The sequence below is a fragment of the Bombina bombina genome, chromosome 2 (genome assembly GCF_027579735.1).
Source record: "Bombina bombina isolate aBomBom1 chromosome 2, aBomBom1.pri, whole genome shotgun sequence".
NCBI classification, from domain to species: domain Eukaryota; kingdom Metazoa; phylum Chordata; class Amphibia; order Anura; family Bombinatoridae; genus Bombina; species Bombina bombina.
The window spans coordinates 70763642-70780697 of record NC_069500.1 but is presented as its reverse complement, the minus strand read 5'-3'; the positions used below and the strand labels follow the sequence as shown (position 1 = coordinate 70780697).

The 17056-nt window shown below is 36.3% G+C and overlaps 1 protein-coding gene across 1 annotated transcript in view; it reads left to right on the top strand.

Moving 5' to 3' along the window:
- MYO5B (myosin VB) overlaps positions 1-17056 on the top strand; it is a 575225-nt gene that overhangs the window by 255606 nt on the left and 302563 nt on the right. The gene's annotated exons all lie outside the window — the stretch shown is intronic.

Here is a 17056-nt window from a genome sequence, read left to right as displayed (position 1 = left end):
GCAGTGCTGGAAAATAATGGTGGCCACAGAAAATATTGACACTTTGGGCCCAATTTGGACATTTCCACTTAGGGGTGTACTCACTTTTGTTGCCAACAGTTTAGACATTAATGGCTGTGTGTTATTTTGAGGGGACAGCAAATTTACACTGTTATACAGGCTGTACACTCACTACTTTACATTGTAGCAAAGTGTCATTTCTTCAGTGTTGTCACATGAAAAGATATAATAAAATATTTACAAAAATGTGAGGGGTGTACTCACATTTTTGAGATACTGTGTGTGTGTGTATATATATATATATATATATATATATATATATATATATATATATATATGTGTGTGTGTGTATATGTATGTGTATATGTTTGCCCATTGTTAGTGTTCAGTCTGTAAAAATGTAAAAATAAAAGAATGTTTGTAAGCTAGTTACGCAGAGCAACATGTTGCAATCTTTTAATTTATTCTGTTTGTTTAAGAAATGATTGGTACTTTGTGTGGCGCCCCCATTGTGTTTGCATTTTATCAGAAACTTTTGGCAAATTGGAACCATTGTCTTGGGAGGAGCTTCCTGAGTTTGAGCAAAGTTTATCATTTAAAGGGACATTAAACCCATTTTTTTTCCTTTCATGATTCAGATAGATCAGGCAATTTTAAGCAACTTTCTAATTTACTCCTATTTTCAAATTTTCTTTGTTCTCTTGCTATCTTTATTTAAAAAAACATGAATGTGATTCATAGGAGCCGGCCCATTTTTGTTTGAGAACCTAGGTTATGCTTGCTTATTGGTGGGTAAATGTAAACCTCCAATTAGCAAGTGCTATCCATAGTGCTGAACCTCAAATGGGCTGGCTGCTAAGATTTCCCTTCCCGCTTTTAAAATAAAGATAGCAAGATAGGAGTAAATTAGAATGTTGCTTAAAATTTCATGCTCTATCTGAATCACGAAAGAAAAAATTTGAGTTCAGTGTCCCTTTAAGATGCATAATAATATGGACTGGGGATTTAATGTTGCTTACTTCTTCTTTTTTTGAGCACCTCCTGGTTTTGTTCACAATTAATAGGATTTTTAATGATCAATTACTAACATGCTCCTGACAATTCTAGAGGAAATACATAGAAATAGTTAATTGAAAGCTAATCATTTGATGCACAGTCTGTGGTGCAATTGTATTATAATTTCCAGTTTCATTACATATTTTGGTCTTTGTTTATTCCATGGCAACAATCATCATTTCTTACCTTGTGTCATATTCATTATATTCATTGTGTAATTATCACATTTTAACTGAATCATCATTTTATTATTGCAGAACAAATGACTAATTCTCTAGGTAATAGGAAAAACCTGCACAATTAAACGTAATGTCTCTCTCTTCATTTCACTGACAAGTTCTCACTTGGGGAAGTTTGTTTGACTTCTGTTTTTGAGTAATAAAGGGACATAAAACCTTTTTCATGTTTCAGATAGAGCATGTCATTTTAAACAACTTATGTGCTTCTATTATCGTTTTCTTCGTTCTCTTTGAATTTTTTGTTACAAAGCAGGTAGGTAAGCTCAGGAGTGTGCACGGAGAGCACTCAATGGCCATGTAGTGCTTCAGACACATACCTAAGTATCTCTTTAACAAAGAATATCATGGGAATGAAGCAAATGTGACAATACAAGTAAATTGGAAACTTATTTAAAATTGTTCTGTCTGAATCACAAAACATTTTTTGGGTTTTGGATCCCTTTAAAGAAACATTTGTTGGTGCTTTAAAGGGTCATTATAGTGTTAAAATTAAATGCTGTAATCTGAGATTTTGGTGGGACTAATACAAATCGTAAACAGTGGACCTAAATGTTGCCAAATGTATCAGATTGATATTTTTCTACTGATCAATATATTAGCCAGAAGGAATGCATCAATGAGAAGGGTAGGGTGTCGTATAGTTTGAGTTGTTTAATGGGGAATTGGGGATTTGTAAGCGTTTTTTACTTTCCCCCAGATTTATCAAGTGCTAGAAAAATTCTCCTTTGTGTTCTCCTCCGAGTTCCCTGCAGCTCACCCTTGGAGATGCGCACCGGTCCACACAAATTTATCAAAAAATTGCACTTAACAATTTGCGCTGTGTGGAAGGCGAGCTGGGGCAGATAATGATGAATTTACCTTTGATAAATCTTGCTCAATGTGCTTTGCGTTATCAGGAACTCAAACTCAAACCTCGCTAGAAGTGAAAGTGATTTCTTGATTAGTGCAGTAACTTATTGTATCTGTACCAAATTGATCACAACAAAAAAAAATATACATACTTAGGTGTTGATTAGGTGTTAATTTATCAAGCTGCGCATATGCACCCCTGTCCACCGCAGCTCGCCTCTGGCGGGCTGTGTTCTGCTGCCAGAATTCAGCATTGTACACGAGCGCTATTTTGTGATCACGTGCAATCCCGCTCCCTGCCCGCGCAGAGCCAATCACGCATGGGCAGGAGCTGTCAATCTCTCCGGTCAGACGAGACCGGGGAGATTGAAATTCGCCACCTCTTAGGTTAGGGAAGCAGCGGTCTGATGAGAACCTGCAGTCGTGGGGGGGGGGGGGCGAAGCCTGCTGAAGGCTTCGATAAATCAACCTCTTAAAGGGGCATTAAACTCAAAATTAAATTATAATTGTTCAGATAGAGCTGGGGTGCCAAACTCATTTGAGTCACGGTCTGTTTTCCATACAAGAGCAACTCACGTGGACCACACACTACTTACATATCTTGTCATTGCTATATTTTTTTTTGGGAATTGTCTTTTAATGTTATATTCTTTGGCAACACTAATCAATTCTTTGCAAATTAGGCCAGTTTGACACCCCTGAGATAGAGCGTTACAATTTTAAAATTGTAAAAAACATACTTGAGTAGGCACAGAAACAGCAGAGTTCTACTGGAACTTTAGCTGGTGATTTGGGGCTATGCACATATGCCTTGTGTCATTGGCTCACCAGATTCGTCTAGCTCTCAGTAATGCATTGTTGCTCTGCAGCTGATTTTAACTCATTTGCAGAAATTCTTTTCTATGCAGACATTTGACCTTACATTGATTAACTGCTTATATATACTATTCAGATATTATTAATAAAATGTTGTATCTATTTAAAGGGACCGTATACAACAATGTACATATAACTGCATGTAATAGACACTACTATAAAGAAGAATATGCACAGATACTGATCTAAAAATCCAGAATAAAACCGTTTAAAAACTTATTTAGAAGCAATGTTAATGAGGTTAGGCAGCGGCTGGGACACCCAGTGAAAAGGGCCGAGAGCAGACCCCCCCCCTCCGCATATGAAAAGACCCATTGTACAAACAGAAGCGATTAGAAGTCTGTATACATTAGTAAAACTTTGGGGCTTGGTTAGAAGTATGAAAATCAGCACAATGTTATTTAAAAATAAGCAAAACTATAGATTTTTACAAAAACACCCCCAGGTGGACTATATAAATGGATCATCTGCAACACATTTATGCAAAGAAAAATCTATTGTACAGTGTCCCTTTAATAAAGCTAAACGCTATAGAACGAGGTGGGGGAGATGTTTAATGTCCTTTTTAAAAATAGTTAAGCACTGTACACTTTGTGGAGACACCAAACTTAAATGGATATTTCCAGTCTAAATAAATTTGAAGTGAATGTGTGCCCAGGCTATTGGTGTTAACCATGAGGTCATTTTTTTTAAGCAACAAGACAAGTTTCAGAAAATTAATAACATCTATCATCAAAGTGTTATTAGCATTTAATCTCCAGAAATGCAGTGACTGTGCAGCGAACTTGAATGCTCACATTCATATTAAAATGTAACATTTAATAGCCGCACATTTTCTGCAACCCACCCTTGTTTTAGAGTGTCATAGGTACATAGTTACAATTCCAAAAGTGTATTTTAATTTGGTAATTACTTGCATAACCCGATTGGTCAGTTTTATATGATGCACAGATCATGTCAATTTAAATGTAATCCAGACATGAACCCATGTTCAGAAACGTAGGTTAATAAAACAGATAGGATAAAATTGTTCTTGAACTTAAAAAAGAAAAGAAGCTGTAACATAAAGTTCTTTAAAGTATTCATTTCTTAAAGTCTTTGATTTAAATGTCTCATAGGGAAAAAAATCTGATTAAAGGGACGCTATAATTCCATAAGGTTATGTTCTGATTCGCTGGAGCATGTAATGTTTGCCTTACTAACGCTAACTATGGCCTAGATCACAAGTGTAGAGCAAAACAGTATGGAACTCTAATTACCACTTGCATTTTGTGCTCAAATTAAAAGTACATGGTTAATATTTACCATGGTTGTAGTAGTGTAGCATTCATTTGGGGTAACAACAATGTGTAATTTCTCTCAGGTAATAAATCTGTGAGGTAGAGGAGCTTATTATTCAGTTCTTTGCTATACACTTTCAAAGTAAAAGAGACAGAAATTGTAAAAGATTTAGGGCCAGATGGCAAGTGGAGCGCGCAAGCAATATCAGTCTTTCACGATTGTTTGCTCGCAGGTTAAATTGCGCTCGTATTACGAGTTGAAAGTAGACAATATTGCTGATTACGATTACCGCAACGTCAACTGTTTTGCGAAAATAAAAAGTTGCACAAAACACATCAAAAATACATTACAAAGTACAGTTACACTCATAATAACACCATCTAATAAAAAATATTTTCAAAAAAATTGCACACAAAATAATTGTTTAAAGATATGAGACCTCATGTGTTAGAAAAAAAGTTAGTGACACGGGTTAGCAAGGAAGAGGAGATAGGTCTGGTGCAGAGAGGTAGATTTGGGTGTCAATTTCATTATTTATTTTGCCCTTGTCATGTAAATTAGCTCTAAATATTGTGGCTTTTCTAATTCTCAGAGCTGTAAATCAGTGTAAAATAACACTTGTAAACTGGCCTTGAGTATTTATTTAAATCCCACAAAGCACTTCTACACAGGTCCTGTTTCAGAGCCACGACCATTGTAACACTAAAGCAAAACATAACCAGGGATTGGTGAGTTGTGTGACAACGCTTATGATTGGCTCACTGGTGGTGTCCTTCACATAATTATGTAGGGTCGCTAATGTGAATATGATGTGTTGTAATAATTACAGCCAGTATTATCTGCATTACAATTTTATACAGTTCTGCTTTTTACTGCTATTGTTTGGCTGCTGATGATAAATTCTCTTCTTTTATAGAACGTATAATTGCATTATCTATTTTCTATTTCTGACTTAAATTACTTCTGCAATTTGCATACGCTACTGTTTTGTTATTTTAGTTTCAAGTTTCAATAACTTTAAAATAACAGTTAAAAAAGGCATAAATAAGCATAGAGCCGGGCTTTAGAACATAGAACATCAATGTACTTCTATTCTCAAATTTACCTTATTCTCTTGGTAACCTTTGTTGACGAGCATACCTAGGTAGGCTCAAAAACAGCGATGCCCTACTAGAAGCTAGCTGGTGATTCGTGGCTACACACATTTGTCTCTTGTATTTGGCTCACCAGATGTGTTTAAATAGGTCCCAGTAGTGCATTCCTCCTCTGAGCTGACTTTTACTATGCATTTAGCCCATTTGCAGAGGTTAAATAAAGAGTTATATGCAAGCAGCAGTCCGATAATAAAATGTTCTAACACACAAAGCATTTTCTTTTTGCACGCTTTAATAGTGTAGTAGCTGTTTTCATAGGAAATTGGATTTCAAGAATATCTATGTTATCAAAGCAAAACCTCAAGCACTCTGGTGTATCATAAGATGTGTAATCCTTTTGGTCTTAATTTGGAAATGATTGTCAAATTATTAATTAAGTGTTGACATTTATTAGGTGGAATTGAAATATATATTTTTACGTTTCTGCGGATTAGCAATATATCATTTGTTTAATGTTTGAATGTCACTTAAGGGTTAATTGAAATTGATCCATGTGTAATGAATTTTATTATTTGATCACTGCTTACATGTCAGTGGGCAAGCACAGATCTCCACCAAACACGTATGACAGGCGCGGCTGTTCCTGTTTTAATTTCATTTGTAGCGTCTCCGTATTTAAAAATACATATTTGTTTTCTATCGCTATTTTTTAATATTGATTATTAGCATCTGACACTTTTTTTTATGGATTAAAGTAGTGTGAGGAGTCATTAGTCTATTAAACGTTTATTTAATGCTTAAGAGATATTTCGACACCAATAAATGTGTTTTTTACAGTATTTTTAACATGTAATTTAAAAAAATAGGGAAAATCTCTAAAGTTAGGAAAGGGTTTTCACAATATTATACCTCTCAATCAACCTGAATTAACTAAATTGCTATTTTTTTCTGCATTATAACATTTGATGCGTCACCATAAAGTGACATTCTAGTGCAGAATTTACATGTACTTATTTGTTAGAGCGTGTGCATTTTTACCACTAGCAACCCACAAAGGGGTTAAACACACAGTGCAAGTACTGCTTGGTCCCCAGCAGATACAGCTGGGAAGTCAATCAGCTTTGGCAGTCGCATGCACATTGTGCATTATAATGTCCCTTTAATATCTTACATTACTGCAGGATTGTGGCTGATGCAGTTTTTTTAGTTGAGATATTGATGTGGCCAGAATGTCTCCTGTAAACTAATATGGCTTCATTGTCACTTTGTACAGGTAGCCCTCAGTTTACGCCGGGGTTAGGTTCCAGAAGGAATGGTTGTAAATCGAAACCATTGTAAATTGAAACCCAGTTTATAATGTAAGTCGATGGGAAGTGAGGGAGAGAGGTTCCAGGCCCCTCTCAAAATCGTCATAAGTAACACCTAATACATTATTTTTAAAGCTTTGAAATGAAGACTTTAAATGCTAAACAGCATTATAAACCTAATAACATAATCACACAACACAGAATATATAATTAAGTTAAATGAACAAAAACATTTGATAAACAGCATTATAAACCTAATAAAATAATCACACAACACAGACTTCACTTGCATTTTTCTGCAAATAGTTCTTTCTATGCATTCCAATCTGGACTGATTTATAGACAGGAAGATCTTGTTCCTTTGAAATCTGCTAGATAGCTCAGGTCTGGTTAATCTGATTAATTTCAGCTGGCTTTGCTGCAACACAAGCGGACAGCTCCGCCTACTGGCTATTTTAATAAATGCACGGCTTCTCAATGCTTTTCAATAGTAGTCACATGACTGGGAAAAAAAGGTTGTTATTCTGAAATGGTGTAAATTGAACCGTTGTAAAACGAGGGCCACCTGTATTTCTATCTTCTATTTGTCATCCAAGGGTTAAATACCCCTTAACACCCAACACTGCTGAAACTTCAGTCCACATAACAAGCCCCCCACACCCTGCAGCCTTTAGATTGTAAGCTCTTCAGTGCAGAGCCCCCCTCCTCTTTTACTTAATTTTAGATATTTATATTTCCTTTTTACCAATGTCATCATGGAGCCTTAAACTTGTACCCTGCTCTACAAAATTTGGTAAAAAATAAATATTAAATTTAGATAAAAACATTATTATATTCTGACTCTCTATTGAGGTATTGAGCTTCAGTATTAAAACTTGATGGGTCATATCTGTAGAGGAGTAAAAATAGTTGGGAGCAAATAATGATGATGATTGAGACAGTAATGAGAAATGTGATACAAAATTAAAAGAGTGATTAGAAAGAATTGAATGTCATTACTTAGAACTGGCCTGTGATCACAGTCTGAATAAAGGACACACAAGATTAATGTATTGCACAACAACATTACTCTACACAAAAACCTCAACAAACTCTGTGTCCACTGGAGCAGAGGATTTTGGGTAAGGCTATGCAAATCACATTCATAGTGCATTCCCTTTTTTCATTCATGTTTTAAACATAGAAAGTGAAATCTTGTTTAAAAAAACATAAAAGGGATTTGTACCTTGAAACAGGGCTTTACTAATTCTTATAAGACGTATTATATGTTAGGGAATAATTTATATATTGAGGCTAAAAAGTTAAATTTTAGCACTACCGGCACAGATGCTAATTCCAATAATTTCAGAAAGGAAAACCGCCTATAAGAGTCTTAGGATATAACATGTATTAGGTGTTGGCTCATATTGGCCAGATTTATTTTCCATAAAGACAAAATTGTTTATAATACATATATACACTTTATTTATTTTGATTGTTGATCTTTTTTCACTAAATTGTAAATACATTTGAATTTGTTTATGCTTTGTCAGGACTACAATGAGTGGTCAATTGTATTTGGGGTAAAACTTATGGTTTAAATAGTCTCCATTTTGTCACTATGATTGTCTGAGGAAAGGGAGCTTGTTACCTGAAACGTCACTATATATATATATATATATAAAAATATACACACACACATACATACACATATATACATAATTTTTTCCAAAACCAGTGAGTATGGATTGTATTATATCTATGTATCTTTTTATCTATCATTTATCTATCTGTCTATGTATCTACCTGTAGATATAGCAATATGCAGGCTATAAGTTTGCCAGACGCATAAGATGCATATATACCATGTTTTTATTTATAAGCTGTTGTTTATTACAGAGGATTGAACTGAAGGAAACCAGCTTTAATTAAATGCCAATGACATAAGCGCACATGGTTGTAATTATTCTGCCCCAATGCTCTCAAACGCTCATCTAAAAAAACAATGGCATTCTCTCTGTAATGAGGCTTTTATTTCATCTTTTGTTGGGAATTAGTGGGAAACTTGTTGAAGAGGAATATAGGTTGAGTCAAGAGGTCACTAGGCTAGAAAATAAATTAATAGCTTTGTTTTTAATAAAATGTTAGATACTATTTATTGTATTGGAAATTATTATTCCCACCAGTAGTAAAACATAAGAAAGTGACACTGCTACAGTATTACTTGTAGAATTCATGTGAGTATAAAGGTCTACAGACATTACTGTCTTCATTTGGTTTATCTAGAAATCCAGAAATCAGTTGCCATGTACATAGATTTTATTATTGTTTTATATAGAGTAGACCTATTTGTGTAGCAATACTAAGAAACAAAAGCCAAATCCCCAGTGTTTTCACCTCGTCTATTGATGTTATATAGTTTCCTATTATTAATGTTATGATCAGCATAGTACAAAGACGCCTGATATATCTGCCCATCAAGTCTGTGCCCTGTGCTCTATCTTTTTATAGGAAGTCATACGACTGCAACAATATAAAATAATTTCCACAACTGAAAGATTTTCTTATCTGAATAGCTGTTTTTGCTCATTGAAACTTCCCCAGCAATAATGAGCATTTTAATACCTAACTTTCATGCTTTGAGTAAACACGTAGAGATAACATGAGCAGGCTAAATTTATGTAATTTGACATGTCCTAAAGGTGATGCTTTTAATGAGCCAAACCAAACCACATATTTCAAATAAAAAAATAAACATGAAGGGACAATTTCCCATATATTTAATACTCTGCAGCAGGTATAGCGAGTCATTTGGAACAACTTAAAGGGACAGTGTATTGTAAAATTGTTTTCTCTTTAATATGTTTCCAGTGACTTGTTATACCAAAGGAAGAGTATAAAATGTATGGAAAATTATTAATTTATGTTTGTGTACATAAAATAGCTGGTTTTGCTCATTAAACCAAAAATATATTGAAATGGCTGAACTTGGAGGGAGAACAAAAGCTAGTAAATGTATCTCTATGCACAAAGGTGTCCTTATCTTTTCTCTGTCTGTATCTACAAAAGGACAATACTTAGAGCAATAGAACATTGTACATTTTAGTACCTATCTCTCCCACCCCACTAAAAGTGTGAGTTCTGGGGCTTCTTCTTTACATAGATTTTTATAGCCAATACTGTTGTACTGAAATTCCCGGTATAGAACAGACATTAGTAGCTACATCAAATGACAAAATAAAGGTAAAGATTCAGGGAAGATACATTTTACTGTATACTGTCCTTTTTTTTTTTTTTTTTTTTTTACTGCATCTAAAGAGGCTGGCATGCCTCACGTGGAAATCAGAACTGTGACCCTGGAATATGCTACATAATAACTGTTTGATTAGTGCAGGAGCTCACCCTATTTAATCAAGGCAGAGAAAGATACATATATTTAAAGGGACACTCAAGTCAAAATTAAACTTTAATAATTCAGATAGAGAATGCAATTTTAAACAATTTTCAAATTTACTTCCATTAACAAAATGTGCACAGTATTTTTATATTTACACTTTTTGAGTCACCAGCACCTACTTTTTGAGTCACCTACTGAGCATGTGCAAGAATTCACAGAATATACCTATAAGCATTTGTGATTGGTTGATGGCTGTCACATGATACAGGGGGAGTAGAAATAGACATAACTGAAGTTTAGAACAAAGGACATTAAACCAGTGAGCGCAGGGTGAAAAACACCAAACTCCTGAGAGTACTTATGTGTTCCCAAAAATAGGCAAAATAAATAACCAGAAAAATGTGTGTATCAGGAGCGCTACAGCTAAAGGTGATAGGAAAAGAAACTATTAACTTATTCAAAAATATGACATGGACAATTGTGTTTGCTAAAATCTGACATAAATTTATTGCACAATAGATATCAATAAAAACGGACGTCTCCGTAAATAAAAATTCTTAGGTTGCCGCCATATATGTAATTTCAATTGTAGAAAAAAGTTCGTAGTATAGATATAAAACAGTCCAGTGTACACTTAAATATCCTTAAGTAGGTGTTGGTTTGCTAGCAAACAAGGGCTTACCCCAAACTTTATCCACTCGATATCCTCCGTGAGTAAGTTACAGCCGTTTGCGTGATGATATCACTTATGTAGGCGCTGTCCCAGGTGGGCTCTCTGATTGGTCCAAATTCGGGACCAGCCGTCAGCGACAGTGGTGAATCTTTCAGCTATAATATAGCAATCATCCGATGAGTAATACCTGCTCTTAGTGCAGTATGTCTGTGTCAACGTGTTTGGGCCTGTATCAAGGCCTTTCTCAAGACTATAGTTGCGCTCCTGATACACACATTTCTTTCATGTAATTAGCAAGAGTCCATGAGCTAGTGACGTATGGGATATACATTCCTACCAGGAGGGGCAAAGTTTCCCAAACCTCAAAATGCCTATAAATACACCCCTCACCACACCCACAATTCAGTTTTACAAACTTTGCCTCCGATGGAGGTGGTGAAGTAAGTTTGTGCTAGATTCTACGTTGATATGCGCTCCGCAGCAAGTTGGAGCCCGGTTTTCCTCTCAGCGTGCAGTGAATGTCAGAGGGATGTGAGGAGTATTGCCTATTTGAATGCAGTGATCTCCTTCTAAGGGGTCTATTTCATAGGTTCTCTGTTATCGGTCGTAGAGATTCATCTCTTACCTCCCTTTTCAGATCGACGATATACTCTTATATATACCATTACCTCTGCTGATTCTCGTTTCAGTACTGGTTTGGCTATCTACTATATGTAGATGAGTGTCCTGGGGTAAGTAAATCTTATTTTTTGTGACACTCCTAGCTATGGTTGGGCACTTTGTTTATAAAGTTCTAAATATATGTATTCAAACATTTATTTGCCTTGACTCAGAATGTTCAACTTTCCTTATTTTTCAGACAGTCAGTTTCATATTTGGGATAATGCATTTTAATTTAACATTTTTCTTACCTTAAAATTTGACTTTTTCCCTGTGGGCTGTTAGGCTCGCGGGGGCTGAAAATGCTTCATTTTATTGCGTCATTCTTGGCGCGGACTTTTTTGGCGCAAAAATTCTATTTCCGTTTCCGGCGTCATACGTGTCGCCGGAAGTTGCGTCACTTTTTGACGTTATTTTGCGCCAAAAATGTCTGCGTTCCGGATGTGGCGTCATTTTTGGCGCCAAAAAGCATTTAGGCGCCAAATAATGTGGGCGTCTTATTTGGCGCGAAAAAATATGGGCGTCACTCTTGTCTCCACATTATTTAAGTCTCATTTTTTATTGCTTCTGGTTGCTAGAAGCTTGTTCTTTGGCATTTTTTCCCATTCCTGAAACTGTCATTTAAGGAATTTGATCAATTTTGCTTTATATATATGTTGTTTTTTCTCTTACATATTGCAAGATGTCTCACGTTGCATCTGAGTCAGAAGATACTACAGGAAAATCGCTGTCAAGTGCTGAATCTACCAAAGCTAAGTGTATCTGCTGTAAACTTTTGGTAGCTATTCCTCCAGCTGTTGTTTGTATTGATTGTCATGACAAACTTGTTAAAGCAGATAATATTTCCTTTAGTAAAGTACCATTGCCTGTTGCAGTTCCTTCAACATCTAAGGTGCAGAATGTTCCTGATAATATAAGAGATTTTGTTTCTGAATCCATAAAGAAGGCTATGTCTGTTATTTCTCCTTCTAGTAAACATAAAAAATCTTTTAAAACTTCTCTCCCTACAGATGAATTTTTAACTGAACATCATCATTCTGATTCTGATGATTCCTCTGGTTCAGAGGATTCTGTCTCAGAGGTTGATGCTGATAAATCTTCATATTTGTTTAAAATGGAATTTATTCGTTCTTTGCTTAAAGAAGTCCTAATTGCTTTAGAAATAGAGGATTCTGGTCCTCTTGATACTAAATCTAAACGTTTAAATAAGGTTTTTAAAACTCCTGTAGTTATTCCAGAAGTTTTTCCTGTCCCTGATGCTATTTCTGCAGTAATTTCCAAAGAATGGGATAATTTGGGTAATTCATTTACTCCTTCTAAACGTTTTAAGCAATTATATCCTGTGCCGCCTGACAGATTAGAATTTTGGGACAAGATCCCTAAAGTTGATGGGGCTATTTCTACCCTTGCTAAACGTACTACTATTCCTACGTCAGATGGTACTTCGTTTAAGGATCCTCTAGATAGGAAAATGGAGTCCTTTCTAAGAAAAGCTTATCTGTGTTCAGGTAATCTTCTTAGACCTGCTATATCTTTGGCTGATGTTGCTGCAGCTTCAACTTTTTGGTTGGAAACTTTAGCGCAACAAGTAACACATTGTGATTCTTATGATATTATTATTCTTCTTCAACATGCTAATAATTTTATCTGTGATGCCATTTTTGATATTATCAGAGTTGATGTCAGGTTTATGTCTCTAGCTATTTTAGCTAGAAGAGCTTTATGGCTTAAAACTTGGAATGCTGATATGGCTTCTAAATCAACTTTACTTTCCATTTCTTTCCAGGGTAACAAATTATTTGGTTCTCAGTTGGATTCCATTATTTCAACTGTTACTGGTGGGAAAGGAACTTTTTTACCACAGGATAAAAAATCTAAAGGTAAAAACAGGGCTAATAATCGTTTTCGTTCCTTTCGTTTCAACAAAGAACAAAAGCCTGATCCTTCATCCTCAGGAGCAGTTTCAGTTTGGAGACCATCTCCAGTCTGGAATAAATCCAAGCCAGCTAGAAAGGCAAAGCCTGCTTCTAAGTCCACATGAAGGTGCGGCCCTCATTCCAGCTCAGCTGGTAGGGGGCAGGTTACGTTTTTTCAAGGAAATTTGGATCAATTCTGTTCACAATCTTTGGATTCAGAGCATTATTTCAGATGGGTACAGAATTGGTTTCAAGTTGAGACCTCCTGCAAAGAGATTTTTTCTTTCCCGTGTCCCAGCAAATCCAGTAAAAGCTCAAGCATTTCTGAAATGTGTTTCAGATCTAGAGTTGACTGGAGTAATTATGCCAGTTCCAGTTCCGGAACAGGGGATGGGGTTTTATTCAAATCTCTTCATTGTACCAAAGAAGGAGAATTCCTTCAGACCAGTTCTGGATCTAAAAATATTGAATCGTTATGTAAGGATACCAACGTTCAAGATGGTAACTGTAAGGACTATCTTACCTTTTGTTCAGCAAGGGAATTATATGTCCACAATAGATTTACAGGATGCATATCTGCATATTCCGATTCATCCAGATCACTATCAGTTTCTGAGATTCTCTTTCCTAGACCAGCATTACCAGTTTGTGGCTCTGCCGTTTGGCCTAGCTACAGCTCCAAGAATTTTTACAAAGGTTCTCGGTGCCCTGCTGTCTGTAATCAGAGAACAGGGTATTGTGGTATTTCCTTATTTGGACGATATCTTGGTACTTGCTCAGTCTTTACATTTAGCAGAATCTCATACGAATCGACTTGTGTTGTTTCTTCAAGATCATGGTTGGAGGATCAATTTACCAAAAAGTTCTTTGATTCCTCAGACAAAGGTAACCTTTCTGGGTTTCCAGATGGATTCAGTGTCCATGACTCTGTCTTTAACAGACAAGAGACGTTTAAAATTGATTACAGCTTGTCGAAACCTTCAGTCACAATCATTCCCTTCGGTAGCCTTATGCATGGAAATTCTAGGTCTTATGACTGCTGCATCGGACGCGATCCCCTTTGCTCGTTTTCACATGCGACCTCTTCAGCTCTGTATGCTGAAGCAATGGTGCAAGGATTACACGAAGATATCTCAATTAATATCTTTAAAACCGATTGTTCGACACTCTCTAACATGGTGGACAGATCACCATCGTTTAATTCAGGGGGCTTCTTTTGTGCTTCCGACCTGGACTGTAATTTCAACAGATGCAAGTCTCACAGGTTGGGGAGCTGTATGGGGATCTCTGACGGCACAAGGAGTTTGGGAATCTCAGGAGGTGAGATTACCGATCAATATTTTGGAACTCCGTGCAATTTTCAGAGCTCTTCAGTTTTGGCCTCTTCTGAAGAGAGAATCGTTCATTTGTTTTCAGACAGACAATGTCACAACTGTGGCATACATCAATCATCAAGGAGGGACTCACAGTCCTCTGGCTATGAAAGAAGTATCTCGAATTTTGGTTTGGGCGGAATCCAGCTCCTGTCTAATCTCTGCGGTTCATATTCCAGGTGTAGACAATTGGGAAGCGGATTATCTCAGTCGCCAAACGTTGCATCCGGGCGAATGGTCTCTTCACCCAGAGGTATTTCTTCAGATTGTTCAAATGTGGGAACTTCCAGAAATAGATCTGATGGCGTCCCATCTAAACAAGAAACTTCCCAGGTATCTGTCCAGATCCTGGGATCCTCAGGCGGAGGCAGTGGATGCATTATCACTTCCTTGGAAGTATCATCCTGCCTATATCTTTCCGCCTCTAGTTCTTCTTCCAAGAGTAATCTCCAAGATTCTGAAGGAATGCTCGTTTGTTCTGCTGGTAGCTCCGGCATGGCCTCACAGGTTTTGGTATGCGGATCTTGTCCGGATGGCCTCTTGCCAACCGTGGACTCTTCCGTTAAGACCAGACCTTCTGTCACAAGGTCCTTTTTTCCATCAGGATCTGAAATCCTTAAATTTAAAGGTATGGAGATTGAACGCTTGATTCTTGGTCAAAGAGGTTTCTCTGACTCTGTGATTAATACTATGTTACAGGCTCGTAAATCTGTATCTCGAGAGATATATTATGGAGTCTGGAAGACTTATATTTCTTGGTGTCTTTCTCATCATTTTTCCTGGCATTCTTTTAGAATACCGAGAATTTTACAGTTCCTTCAGGATGGTTTAGATAAGGGTTTGTCCGCAAGTTCTTTGAAAGGACAAATCTCTGCTCTTTCTGTTCTTTTTCACAGAAAGATTGCTATTCTTCCTGATATTCATTGTTTTGTACAAGCTTTGGTTCGTATAAAACCTGTCATTAAGTCAATTTCTCCTCCTTGGAGTTTGAATTTGGTTCTGGGAGCTCTTCAAGCTCCTCCGTTTGAACCTATGCATTCATTGGACATTAAATTACTTTCTTGGAAAGTTTTGTTCCTTTTGGCCATCTCTTCTGCCAGAAGAGTTTCTGAATTATCTGCTCTTTCTTGTGAGTCTCCTTTTCTGATTTTTCATCAGGATAAGGCGGTGTTGCGAACTTCTTTTGAATTTTTACCTAAAGTTGTGAATTCCAACAACATTAGTAGAGAAATTGTGGTTCCTTCATTATGTCCTAATCCTAAGAATTCTAAGGAGAAATCGTTGCATTCTTTGGATGTTGTTAGAGCTTTGAAATATTATGTTGAAGCTACGAAATCTTTTCGTAAGACTTCTAGTCTATTTGTTATCTTTTCCGGTTCTAGAAAAGGCCAGAAAGCTTCTGCCATTTCTTTGGCATCTTGGTTGAAATCTTTAATTCATCTTGCCTATGTTGAGTCGGGTAAAACTCCGCCTCAGAGAATTACAGCTCATTCTACTAGGTCAGTTTCTACTTCCTGGGCGTTTAGGAATGAAGCTTCGGTTGACCAAATCTGCAAAGCAGCGACTTGGTCCTCTTTGCATACTTTTACTAAATTCTACCATTTTGATGTATTTTCTTCTTCTGAAGCAGTTTTTGGTAGAAAAGTACTTCAGGCAGCGTTTTCAGTTTGAATCTTCTGCTTATGTTTTTCGTTAAACTTTATTTTGGGTGTGGATTATTTTCAGCAGGAATTGGCTGTCTTTATTTTATCCCTCCCTCTCTAGTGACTCTTGTGTGGAAAGATCCACTTCTTGGGTAGTCATTATCCCATACGTCACTAGCTCATGGACTCTTGTTAATTACATGAAAGAAAACATAATTTATGTAAGAACTTACCTGATAAATTCATTTCTTTCATATTAGCAAGAGTCCATGAGGCCCGCCCTTTTTTTGTGGTGGTTATGATTTTGTATAAAGCACAATTATTCCAATTCCTTATTTTATATGCTTTCGCACTTTTTTTCTTATCACCCCACTTCTTGGCTATTCGTTAAACTGAATTGTGGGTGTGGTGAGGGGTGTATTTATAGGCATTTTGAGGTTTGGGAAACTTTGCCCCTCCTGGTAGGAATGTATATCCCATACGTCACTAGCTCATGGACTCTTGCTAATATGAAAGAAATGAATTTATCAGGTAAGTTCTTACATAAATTATGTTTTTTCTAATAACTGAAGTTTGTCTGAAAGAAATCTACTACTCATTTGAAGTTCAGAGTAAGTGCTATTGCATTGTCTTATTATTGTGCATTTGTTGATTATGCAAATCGACTGTATTTACTGGTCCTTTGAAAGGCTTTTTCAAGGGGTGTGTCCCTG